Genomic DNA, 12,570 nt, shown 5'->3' on the forward strand with positions numbered 1-12,570 from the left:
CCCCCGGCCCCCTCCTCCGCCCGCCGCTGGCAGAGCCTTCGCGGGCTCTGATTGGCCGGTTTTTTGTGCAAGGGGCGTGGCCAGTCCTGCTGCAGGAGCCGCGCCTCCGGTCTGCGCCCAGTGGTGCCAGCGGCCGGAGGGAAGGCACCACCCACAGCCGCGCTGGGGCGGGTGCAGATTTTCTGGTGGCGCATTGCAGATGCAAAAACAAACCAGGGGCAAATAAATAAGTAAGTGGCGGGGTGGCGGGGTTCCTTGAGAGAATGGGTGGGGGTCGGGGGGGGGTCTAATTACCATTTCTCCTTTCAAAGACAGCAGGGGGTCTTTGCGGGCAGGGAATTGGCGTCCCTGGGATTCAGGGGTGCGTCATTCCGGCCCTGGCGGAGGTTGGGGCGCAGAGCCCCACACGCGGCGGGGGCGCTGCGGCTGCAGTCGCCTCCCAGATAGTTCTCTGGGCCGCGGGAACGGCGCCCCCTGCAGTCGTCCGGAGGAGCCCCACAAGCTGGTAGGCGGTGTAGGGCCAAGAACGCAGCCTTTTCAGACCCAACGGGAGCTTGGACGGAGGCCCAGAGCCCCGGGGGGGAGGGGGATGGGAGGAGTCGTGGTGCAGCCAGGCCTCGATTATGGCACCTGCATTTTGGGAATTAATGGAATACCTGGAGAGCCGGGAGGAGAGACGGGTGGGGGGAGCACTGTTAATGTTTCTTGTGTTGCAGGGAGCACTGTTCATGTTCTTTACGTTGCAGAGATTTTTTTTTTGTTATTTTTGTTCGTCTGAGACTCTACTGTAGAGGGTTGAATGGCCCCACGGCCATTTTCCATCCCCCAGAACTTGTGCGTGTGACCTTGTTTGGGCAAAGGGTCTTTGCGGATGAAATCGGGTTGCGGATGCAGTGAAGACACCATCTTGGATTAGGGCGGGCACTGGATCTGATGATTGGCATACCGAGAGGGAGGGGGAGGCGCAGGAGGCGGGGCCGCGTGGGCTGTGGAGGCAGAGACGGAGTGACGTGTGTCTTCAAGCCCCCGAGCACGGCAAGGATTTCCTGCAGACTAGACTAGATCCTCCTCAGGCTTCAGCATGAGCGGCCCTGCTGCCTCCAAGAGTGTGAGAGAGAGAACACGTCTCTTGTCTGAAGCCTTTAGTTTGTGGTACTTCGTGGCTTTGTGGTGACCCCAAATAGGAATCGAGTCCTGTTGTGCTCTTCTAATTCCTCCGAGTCATTGAGGTGGTTTCCTGCCTGCTCCACGAATACATCAAATTCATTTCTACCACAGGGCCTGTCCCTGTGATGTTTTACCCTGTGAGATACGTGCGTGTCCTTGTTTACATGTGAATCATGTGTCAGTTCAGAAGTGATCTCAGACAGGCTGATTACCCCCTGCCCTGGCCCCGCCCACCACGCTTTCCTATGTCTCACAGATTTTTCATTTAGTATAATGTGCTTTTTTTTTTTTCATTGTGGAACTCGGAAGACACTGCATCCAGGTGGCTGCATGAGTCTGCACTTTTTCTTAGAGACATCTTTAAAGCCAGGTAGTATGCAGGGCCCTTGGGAAGTTTCCCAGAGGTAGGGAAGAGCAATGAGATTTGACCTCCTAGAAGTGAGTAGGAATTGGATGGATGAAGGAAAAGGGAGAAAGGCGATGTGGACTAACAGTTTTGTCAGATGATCGGCAGAGCATCAGCTGCTCCTACCCTTAATGCCCCAGGAGCTATCCTGGGTGATGACACTCCCCCATCCAGCACCACATTCTACTCAAGCTAGGCTCCTGGTCAGTTTTTGTTTTTAATTTGGTAGCGTACACCCAACATAAAACCCACATGTAACACAGCTCGACGGCAGGCATTAAGCAGCCACATGGCTACCCTTGACACTACCACCCATCTCCCACACTGAAGCTCTGCTCCCATTCAACACCAAGTCCCCTTCTCCCTCAGTCTGTCACCCTCTCTCCCCTACCCCATGCAATCCTATTTCCAGTCCCTGGATCTGACCACCTAGGGAGCACCTGTGTGTGGATCCTGCAGTGTGTGTCCTTCTGTATCCCATTCTCAAGTCCCTCACATTGCAGCAGATGTCAAAATGTTCTTCCTTGTCTTGGCTGAGTGATATATGTATATAGCAAATGGCTATTTTGCTTTGTAGAGCAGGGGAGAATGCATATGGGCTGAGGATGAACCAGGTGATGCCTTGCCTCTCATGACAAACCCCAGGGTCTGGGGAGAAAAGGGTATCTATTGAATGTTGCTTTTTTTTTTTTTTTTTGCATTTGTGGTTTTGCTGGAGAGGTGATTTTTTTAATGACCCAGTGTTGAAGTGGTGTTGTCTATGTTCAAGAAGGCTGAGTGTGTTTCCACAGAAAGTAACACATTGGAGGCAGGAGTTACATTGTTTAGCTTTGAATTCAGTGTTCATGAATCATGGGAAATAAGGCATCTTTAAGCAGGAAAGTATGAACAACAAGGTTGTGTGTTAATAAAGGTGTCATGACCTGAGGTGGATGGAGACCTAGCTGTGTCCCCAGGGAACAATGGTCAGTTCACGGATTCAGGGTTCTTGGCCAGCGAAACCAGTACAAATCAACTTTGTTTTCTTCCCAGGTCTTTTATGAGAACAAGATTGGGCATAGAAATCACCTAGCACGATGCTTGTGATAAATAGTAGGAGGGCAGATACTGTATAACTAGACAATAAAGGCAGCTTCCCTAATCCAACTGGAACTGCAAGCCTGGAAAGAGGCATGTGGGATTGCCCATTAGCTAGGCTGCCACTAGACACAAATGGGAGTAGACCACGCACCAGTCATTAGTGGGCTCCCCTTGGCACAGGATGTCCCACTTCACCTGTCCCAGAATTATCTAGATTGTGTCAGCTTCATGTGAGGAGGCAAAGGTACATTGTACCTCATGCCTGTGTCATATTTCATAGTCAAAAAAGGCAAATTTGACAGCTGAGTCATGCTTTGAGCAGAGGGCGGGCTTGACCAGACACCATATCTCAATGACTAAAGAAAGACAGACCCCTGCAAAGGGGCAGGCTAATGGAAGGGGGTGGAGCTTGAGCAAAAAATTCTGTGTCAGTGGCTAAAGGTAAGGTGCAACTCCACGGGGGGTGGAGCAGAGTTAAAGGAAGTCAGGGCCTGGGCACAGGGTAGGGCTCACATTTGGGGGCCCCATTATGTCACAGCATGAGGATGCACCCATGGTGACCAGGGGTTCCCAGCCTCATCCAGGGCACTGACCAGCTGCCCAGGTAAAGGTCCAGCCCTCTGCCTGCCCAGTCCCTAGGAAAGCTGTACCCAGAGGAATGAGAAGACAAACCTCCCACTGAGGTGGACTCTGAACCACAGCCTGGGGGGAGGGGGTACTGCACCAAAGGGTCTCTTTCCACACCTGAGGGAGCACCCAAGGGTAGCTGTGCCAGTGAGCACTAAAGGTGCAGAGGAGCTAGTGGGTAATGGGGACACAGAGGAGGGAAACCTGCCATACAGAAGGAAGGTCAGGGGACCTTGGTTGGGATTTGGAATAAGGATAGAAAGTAGATGAACATTTTGGGGTGCCTGGATGGACCGGGCTGAGGGAAGCTGACCATTGCAGAGTTAGAAAATCAAGAGGAGGAAGATACTGGTTTATTCACTCTGGGCCTCATACTTGCTTGACTGGAACTCTTCCACTTGAGCCACCCCTTCAGCCCTGCTTTTTGCTGCTTATTTTGGAGATATTCTTGCAGACTTTTCTACAGTGACTGGCTTTGAACCATGATCCCGTGGATCTTAGCTTCTTCACTAGCTAGGATTACAGGCATGTGCCACCAGCACCCAGCTGTGATATGTTTTGACTGGAAATCCTTGTGATCAGTATTGCCCACTACAATGGCCCTGGCTATGTGCGTGTGTTGCTATGGACACAGAAAGGACCTGAACTATGATCCTAGGGCTGTGATAAAGCACTCTTGGAATGTCCGTCCTCAGTGTTTGTAATGGCATGTATGTCAGTATTTGCTGTTGCACTTAGTGGACTGTTTATCTAGACATTGATGGACTCCTCCTGAACCCTGAAAGCCAGTACATACCCACACACAAACACACACACACTCACCCACCCTGCCACAGTCAGCGTGTGGAACAGGGGCTTCTCTCGGTGCTGAAGGACAGGTGGTCTTTGGATACTTGGATTTCCAGCTGACTGACATTCTGATCTGGTTTCCCTCTGGTGGAAGGGTGGTGGGCAGATAAGTAGCTGAACAGTGAAGTTCCAGAAGTAAGGATTTGTTGGCTTAAAAAAGAGCTGTGTGAGATTCCTCTCATTCCTGAGATTACAGGGGGGGGGATCTCGTTTTTTCACCTCAGTTCTTTTCTTGGACTCAATGTTTGTGTGAGTGTGTGTGTGTGTGTGTGTGTGTGTGTGTTCCTATTGAGTCATTTTTAAGGCGATGTCTAATTGAAATCAGTTATAATCCAGGTGTGTATAAAACCAAAGAGAAGAAAGCAATCATGGTTATATGCAAACAAGTGCCTGACTTTCTTCCTGGCCTTCCATAAGCCATCTCACTGCCCGCCTGCCCCTGTGACCCCACACTTGGATCTTTCCAAGCCTGGTCCACAGTCCAGGTGTTGACAGGTCCCCTGGGGCAAGTGATGGCATGTCCCAGAGGAAACAGGCCTCCCTCCTCCCTCTATACCACTGCCCCCGCCGGGGCACCCCTTCCTAAAGGAGTCTTTCTTCCCTGGGCCTCCCAAGTTCCCAGGAGTTGGGGGACTATGTGAACCTGATGTCCTGCTGCCTTTACATCCTACGATCTAACCTAGAAGATGTGCCCAGGAAAGCCTGACTCCCTCCCAAACATTCTGACCAAAAATCCATCCAGAACCTTCCAGAACTGGGCCCAAGGCCAAGGACACAGGTAGGACAAGTGAGTGCGCATGTGTGGGGTGGGGGTGGGGGGGTATGCTGAGTGCTGCTCTCCTCAGCCAATAGTAATTGCATGTCCCCAGCTTCAGGCTTGAGCTCCCTCCCTCCCATCTGGGCTCCAGCGTGGCTCTTGTCGCCATGGAGACAGCAGCCGCATTGACGTAGTGCAATGTTGCCTGCTCCCTAGCAACAGGTGATTATCTGCCACAGCTGTGTGCTCATTGGTTGAGGAGAGGTTTGCAGAGAGCTGCATCCCTCCAGCCCTTTGCTGTCTCAGAGGTGCCTGGCCTTGGAAGAGGGCCCCTCCCAAGCCAGCCCAAAACAATTATTACACATAAAATACAATTATACAGAGAACCCTGGCTCTCCCTGTGCCCCTCCCCAGGCTCCTGCACCCCACAGTGAGGGATGTGGAGTCTCCTTTTGGGGTGATGGAATGTTCTAGAACTAGACGCAGATGATGGTAACATCATTGTGAATGACCCACACACTATAAAGGGTAGATGTCAAAGTGTGTAGCTTGTACAGCAACCCACAGTCATTCTCCATGCCCGGGACATCTGACTCCCAGCTCCAGGCCCTTATCCTACCCCTTTTTGTCCTTGAAGACTACTAGGGAGCAGGGGGACTCCTCTGCCTGGATCCATTATTGCCCTCAGGGTTGGTGCAGCTGACCTTCCAGATCCAAGGATCCTTGCCCCTGACTCACAGCCAACCTCAGACCCATGCTCCCATTGCCCAGTTGGTGCAGCCCTCGGCCATCTAGAAAGTGCCAGTGCAGCCCACAGTACCTGAAACACTTGCCCTGGAGGACAGCTGCCTCCAGCCTGTGACCTTCCCTCATTCCTTCCTCTCCCTGGCCTTTTATGCCCCCTCAGGGTGAGTCCTGCCACGTTCTCCATGTTTAGAACCCACACCCACTCCGCACCTCTCAGCTGACGAGATCAAAGGTCCAGAACAATTGTCTTCTTGGTTCTTCCTGTTGCCCCTCGCAGTCTGCCCTCCCTGGGACTACCTCTAATCTCCACACCTTCAGAGACACCATCTACACACCAGACACAGAAGGGAAGGTGTTCTGTGACTTTATAGAGAGGAAACCCAGAAAAAGTTAATCCACAGACAAGTAATGGAGTTTTAGTTCCCAGGGGAAAGAGACAAATGCCAAAAAGAAGGATTCGGGGTGGACGGGGGTGGGGGTGGGGAAGGCTGACTTTCTCTCACAGTTTCAGAGACCTCAGCTGGCCCAAGGCAAGCAGGGTACCATAGTAGAGGGCACAGTGGAGCAGAGCTGTTTGTCTCATGGCAACCAGCAGAGAGACAGCGGTCCAGAGACTAGATAGACCCTCAGCATCACATCCCAAGTGGCCTCCGTCCAACTGGGCCCACACCTCCTAATAGCACCATCAAATGGCATCCCAAGCCAGGCACTGGTGGCTTATGCCTGTAATCCCAGCTACTCAGGAGGCTGAGTATCATGGTTCAAAGCCAGCCTGGGCAGAAAAGTTCCCATGAGACTCTTATCTCCAGTTAACCACCCAAATCCAAAGTGGGGCTGTGGCTCAAGTGGCAGAGCGCTAGCCTTGAGCAAAAGAGGTTCAGGGACAGCACCCAGGCCCTGAGTTCAAGCCTTACAACCAACCAAAAGAAAACATGGTATCCCAGCAGTGAATTCCAGCAGTGAATTCCCAGCCCTCAGGGTCCTCCACCAGCTTTAGCCACACCTTGTCCCATGTGAGCCCTAAGAACAGCTATAGTGGAGCTGGGCTGGTGGCTTAGTGGTAGAGTGCTTGCCAAGAATGTATGAAGCCCTAGGTTGGATTCCTTAGAGCCACATACACAGAAAAAGCTGGAAGTGGCACTGTGGCTCAAGTGGTAGAGTGCTAACCTTGAGCAAAATAAGCTCTGGGACAGTACTGGGCCCTGAGTTCAAGCCCCAGGACTGGCCAAAAAGGAAAAATCTATTGCACAGTGCCCCAGATTTTCAGGCAGGGGAGGGGGCAATTTCAAGAACAGACATTTATTTCCTGGCAGCTGCAAAAGCTGAGGCCCAAGGTCAGAGTGTGCAGAGCCGGCTGCTCTCTGGGATTTGTAGGTGGTTACTGTATATATATATATATATATATATATATACAGTACATATATATATATATGTATATATATGTAATAAAACACCTGAGATTAACTTCTAAAGACCCAAGGTTTATTTGGGCTCAAGATTTTAGGCATGGGCTGGGAAGGTGGCTCAGTGGTAGAGCACTTGCCTTGCATGCATGAGGCCCTGGGTTCCATTCCTCAGCACTACATAAGCAAAAAGAAAAACAGCCGGAAGTGGCACTGTGGCTCAAGTGGTAGAGCACTAGCCTTGAGCTCAAGAGCTGAGGGACAGCGCCCAGGCCCAGAGTTCAGGCCCCACGACCGGACCCAAAAAAAAATATTTTAGGCATGTGGTGAGGTCACACTGGGAACATAAGACAGAGCAAAACCATTGACATAACAAGCCACAGGGAAGAGCTGAGAGGCCCGGCTCTGCTAAAGACCTCCCGCTGGACTCTAGCCTTTAACACACGAGCCTTTGGGGAATATTCGAAAGCAGGCCTTCCTACCATGAGCGATAGTGCCCGTTCTTGAGACTCCAGTCGTATGGGGTCAGCCCCCAGCCTATGAGCTCATTGCCTTTCCATCCCCTCTTTAAATACCCCTGCCTAGCTAGGCATAATGACCTTTACACATCCCAGCACTCAGGAGGCAGAGGCAAAGGGACCAAGAGCTCCAGACCAGCCTGGGTACCACAGTGAAAACCTGCCTCAAATAAAGCTGGTGTGGCTCACACCTGTCATCCTAGCTACTCAGAAGGCCAACATCAAGGTTCGAAGCCATCTGGGTCAGTAAAGTCCATAGGGTTCCTATCTTCAGTAAAGCACACACAAAAAAGAAAAAAGTGAAGCTGTGGCTCAGTGGTGGAGCTCTAGTCTTGAGCAAAAAAAAGCTCAAGGGCAGCACCAGACCCTGAGTTCAAGCCCCAGGATTGGTACCCAAAAAAAAAAATCTCATCTCCAAATACACTCACTTTGGGGTTAGACTACCAATATGAGGGACATAACTCAGTCCATACAGCACCCTAAAAGGTACTAAATCTTCCAGTCACCCATGGTTCCCATCACTTACTGGAGTGAAAAAAAAAAAACAGACCTGAGCCACACTGTCCACAGGCTCGGCCATCAGTGAGCCACATGAGTGCTCGGGCGAGTTGCTTCCTTCGGCCTTTTGGCTGGTGTGAATCGTGCTGCTGTGACGTGGCATGTGGCATGCGCAGGCCGCCACACCCGGTTGTCAGTGTCACTCCGTAGAAACCTGGGTCACTTGTTCACCACTGAGCTTTTGAGGAACTGCCAGATGGAGCCACGGCTGCTGGACCATTTTACATCGCCGGGGTTTCTTTCTGAGGTGATGAATGCTCCAAAATTATTGTGGTTGTGATTATACAACTCTGCAAATGTATTAGACTCCATGTTGCACCTTAAGTCGTTGAATTGATGGGGTGTAAATTAGCTCTCAATAAAGATGTTAGTGACCAGACTTGATGTACATACCTGTGATCCCAGCACTCCAGGCAGAAGCAGGAAGAGGGCAAGGTCAAGGACAGCCTGAGCTGTGTAGGTAGACCCCATCTCAAAAATAAACAGAGCTCGGGCTGGGAAAGTGGCTCAGTGGTAGAGTGCTTGCCTTGCATGCTTGAAGCCCTGGGTTTGATTCCTCAGCACCACATAAGCAAAAAGAAAAAGCCGGAAGTGGAGCTGTGGCTCAAGTGGTAGAGTGCTAGCCTTGAGCTGAAGAGCTGAGGGACAGCACCCAGGCCCAGAGTACAGGCCTCACAACTGGACCCAAAAAATAAATAAAATAAACAGAGCTCAAGCTGGGGCCCAGTGGCTCACGCCTGTCATCCTAGCTACTCAGAAAGCTGAGATCTTAGGATCGTGATTCAAAGTCAGCCCAGGCAGGAATATCCATCAGATTCTTATCCCCACTGAACCACCAGAAAACCAGAAGTGGCGCTGTGGCTCAAGTGGTAGAGTGCTCGCCTTGAGCTGAATAGCTGAGGGACAGCACCCAGGCCCAGAGTTCAAGCCCTACAACCAACAAAACAATAAACAGCTGGACATGGGTGACTCACACCTGTAATCTTAGATACTCGGGAAGCTGAGATCTGAGGATCAAGGTTCAAAACCAGCCCAGGTAGAAAAGTCTGAGACTCTCATCTCCAGTAAACCACAGAAAACCGGAAGTGGCGCTGTAGCTCAAGTGGCAGAGCGCTAGCCTTGAGCTGAAGAGTTGAGGGACAGCACCCAGGCCCAGAGTTCAAATCCCATGGCAAACAAACAAACAGCTGGGCATGGGGGACTCACAATTGTAATCCTAGCTACTGAGGAGGCTGAGATCTGAGGATCATGCCTTGACATCAGCCCTCGCAGGAAAGTTCATGAGACTCTTATCTCCAAATAACCACCAAAAAGCCAAAATGGAGCTGTGGCTCAAGCAGTAGAGCACTAGCCTTGAGCAAAAAAGCTCAGGGACAGTGTTCAAGCCCCAGGATTGGCAAAAAAAAATTAACCTTTTAGGCAATATAAAAATCACAATTATGCATATCAAATTTTTCAATTGAAATCATTTAAAACTGCATTTTTCCATGAAACTTGCTTGTGCCTAGGAAATGATGGCTCATGTTTATAATCCTAGATACATGAGAGATTGGGATTGGGTGGGTCATGGTATGAAGCCAGCTAGGGGGCAGAGGACACCATCTCAACCAATAACTGGGCATAGTGATGCATACCTGTCATCCCAACTCTAAGATAAAGTATAAATAGGATGATGTTCCAGGAGCACACCCAGTTTGTGAGGGAGGGGGAACAACCCATCTCAAAAATAAGTAGGAGCCAAGTGCTGGTGGCTCATGCCTGTAATCCTAGCTACTCAGGAGGCTGAGATCTGAGGATCGTGGTTCAAACCCAGCTCGAGCAGGAAAGACCCGTGAGCCTCCTATCTCCAATAAACCACAAGAAAACCGGAAGTGGTTTGTGGCTCAAGTGGTAGAGCGCTTGCCTTGAGCTGAAGAGCTGAGGGACAGCGCCCAAGCCCAGAGTTCAAGCTCCATGTCTGACAAAGATAATAAGTAGGGCTGGGAAGGTGGCTCAGTGATAGAATGCTTGCCTTGCAGGCATGAGGCCCTGGGTTCAATTCCTTAGCACCACATAAGCAGAAGAAAAAAGCCGCAAGTGTCACTGTGGCTCAAGTGGTAGAGCGCTAGCCTTGAGCTGAAGAGCTGAAGGACAGCACCCAGGCCCAGAGTTCAAACCCCATGACCAACAAAAAAAGTAAAAATAAACTATACCAAGCCAGGTGCTGGTGGCTCACGCCTGTAATCCTAGCTCTTCAGGAGGCTCCCATCTGAGGATCACAGTTTGAAGCCAGCCGGGGCAGGAAAGTCCAGGACACCATCTCCAATAAACTCAAAAAGCTGAAGTGGTGCTGTGGCTCATGAGCAAGGGAAGCTCAGGGACAGCGCCCAAGCCCAGAGTTCACACCAAGCCCCAGGATCAGCAACAATAAATAAACACAACAGAATAAGGCTGGAGCCCCAGCTCAAGTGCAGTGCCTGCCTAACAAGCGTTAACCTGCTTTTTCCACCAGAAGAAAAAAGAGGCCAGGCACCAGTGGTTGACACCTATACTCCTAGCCCCTCAAGAGACTGAGACCTGGGAATCCTAGTTCAAAGCCAGCCCAGGCAAAGAAGTCCCTGAGACTATCTCCAATGAACCACCAAAAAGCCAGAAGTAGAGCTGTGGCTCAAAGTGGTAGAGTGCTAGCCTTGAGCAAAACAGCTCAGGGACAGCACCCAGGCCCTGAGTTCAATCCCCAGGACAGCAAAATAGAAAAGGAAGATGATGAATTTTTGTGGGACTGGAGGCTGCTCAGTGGTGAGCACTTGCTCCATATTCCATCCCCAGCGCTGAAAACAAAGAATTCATCAGCTTCATGCCTGGCCTGTGAGGCGCACAAATGGGAGAGCACTAGGAGCCATTTCCTATTCTCTGCAGGAAGAAGAACTTAGGGTGCAGCTGGTCTCCCCCAAGTCGCCATGACTTAGTCACTGTGTTCCTTTTTGTGTTTGGAGGCATCTACCCCTGCAGCCAACCCCAAGATGGACGGGAACAGGGTGACCCACAAACTCCCCAGGAATTTCCACACTCACTTTTGCCTCTTAACCCAGAACCAGAGATTAATCGCCAGGAAACCAGAAGTGGTGCTGTGGCTCAAAGTGGTAGAGTGCTAACCTTGAGCATAAAGCCCAGGGACAGCACCCAGGCCCTGAGTTCAAGCTCCACAACTGACCAATAAAATAAAAAGTTCTCTGAAGCCAGGCACTGGTGGCTCACACTTGTAATCCTGGTACTCAAGACACAGATCTGGGATCAAGGTTCCATGCCAGCATTGGCAGGAAGGTCTGTGAGATTCTTTAGTTAATCACCAAAAGATGAATTGGAAGCACAGCTCAAGTGGTAGAGCACTAGCCATGAGCAGGAGAACAAAAAGTGAGAATAAGAGGCCCTGAGGTCAAGCCACCACAAAACCAGTAGTCCTGACTACATGGGAGACAAAGATCAAGGATCAAAGTTCAAAGCTACCCTGGGCAGAAAAGTTTGTGAGAGGCTATCTTAACCAGTGGCTCGGCTTTGATGTCTGCATGTTTCATCCCAGCTACAGGAGAAGCACAAGTAGGAGGATCAGACTCCAAACTGGCCTGAACAAGGCCAAATGCTACCTTGAAAATAACAAAAATAGGGCTGGGAAGGTGGCTCAGTGGTAGAGCGCTTGCCTTGCATGCCTGAGGCCCTGGGTTCGATTCCTCAGCACCACATAAGCAAAAAGAAAAAAGCCAGAAGTGGCACTGTGGCTCAAGTGGTAAAGTGCTAGCCTTGAGCTGAAGAGCTGAGGGACAGCACCCAGGCCCAGAGTTCAGGCCCCACAACCGGACCCAAAAAAAAAGAAAATAACAAAAATAGCCAGGCACCAGTGGCTCATACCTGTAATCCTAGCTACTCAGGAGGCTGAGATCTGAGGGTTGCAGTTCAAAGCCAGCCCGGGCAGAAAAATCCATGAGACTCTTCAGTAAACCACCAGAAAAACAGAAGCACTGTGGCTCAGGTGGTAGAGTGCTTGCCTTGAGCTGAAGAGCTGAGGGACAGCACCCAGGCCCAGAGTTCAAGTCCCATGACCGACCAAAAATAATAAGGCAGGTACTGGTGGCTCATGCCTATAATCCTAGGTACTCAGGAAACAGATCTGAGGATCAGTTCCAAGCCTGCCAGGCAGTAAAATCCATGCCTTATCTCCCTTAACCACCAGACAGGGGGGAAAAAAGTGGTTCTGTGGCTCAAGTGGTAGAGCACTAACCTTGAGCAAAAAGAGCTCAGGGACAGTGCCCTGGCCCTGAGTTCAGGTCTCATGACTGTGGGGGGGAAGTGCACGGGAAGGAAAATAGAACAGGCTCTTTTCTTTGAGGGAGGGGGAGAGGAATAAACAGGGTGAATGAGGATGAATATCCAATTCATGGATTTGCATCTATGAGAACAATGAAACCTGTTGAAACTGTATTT

The 12,570-nt window shown here is 50.7% G+C and overlaps 1 long non-coding RNA gene across 1 annotated transcript; it reads left to right on the forward strand.

Moving 5' to 3' along the window:
* The first annotated feature begins 139 nt into the window (after nt 1-139).
* LOC105990247 lies at nt 140-936 on the forward strand. Its single transcript, XR_001175304.1, has 3 exons — nt 140-230; nt 312-505; nt 747-936. It is a non-coding gene; the product is annotated as an uncharacterized LOC105990247 (long non-coding RNA).
* The last annotated feature ends 11,634 nt before the right edge of the window (nt 937-12,570 follow it).

Source organism: Dipodomys ordii, unplaced genomic scaffold (genome assembly GCF_000151885.1).
Source record: "Dipodomys ordii isolate 6190 unplaced genomic scaffold, Dord_2.0 Scaffold64, whole genome shotgun sequence".
Classification (NCBI taxonomy): Eukaryota; Metazoa; Chordata; class Mammalia; order Rodentia; family Heteromyidae; genus Dipodomys; species Dipodomys ordii.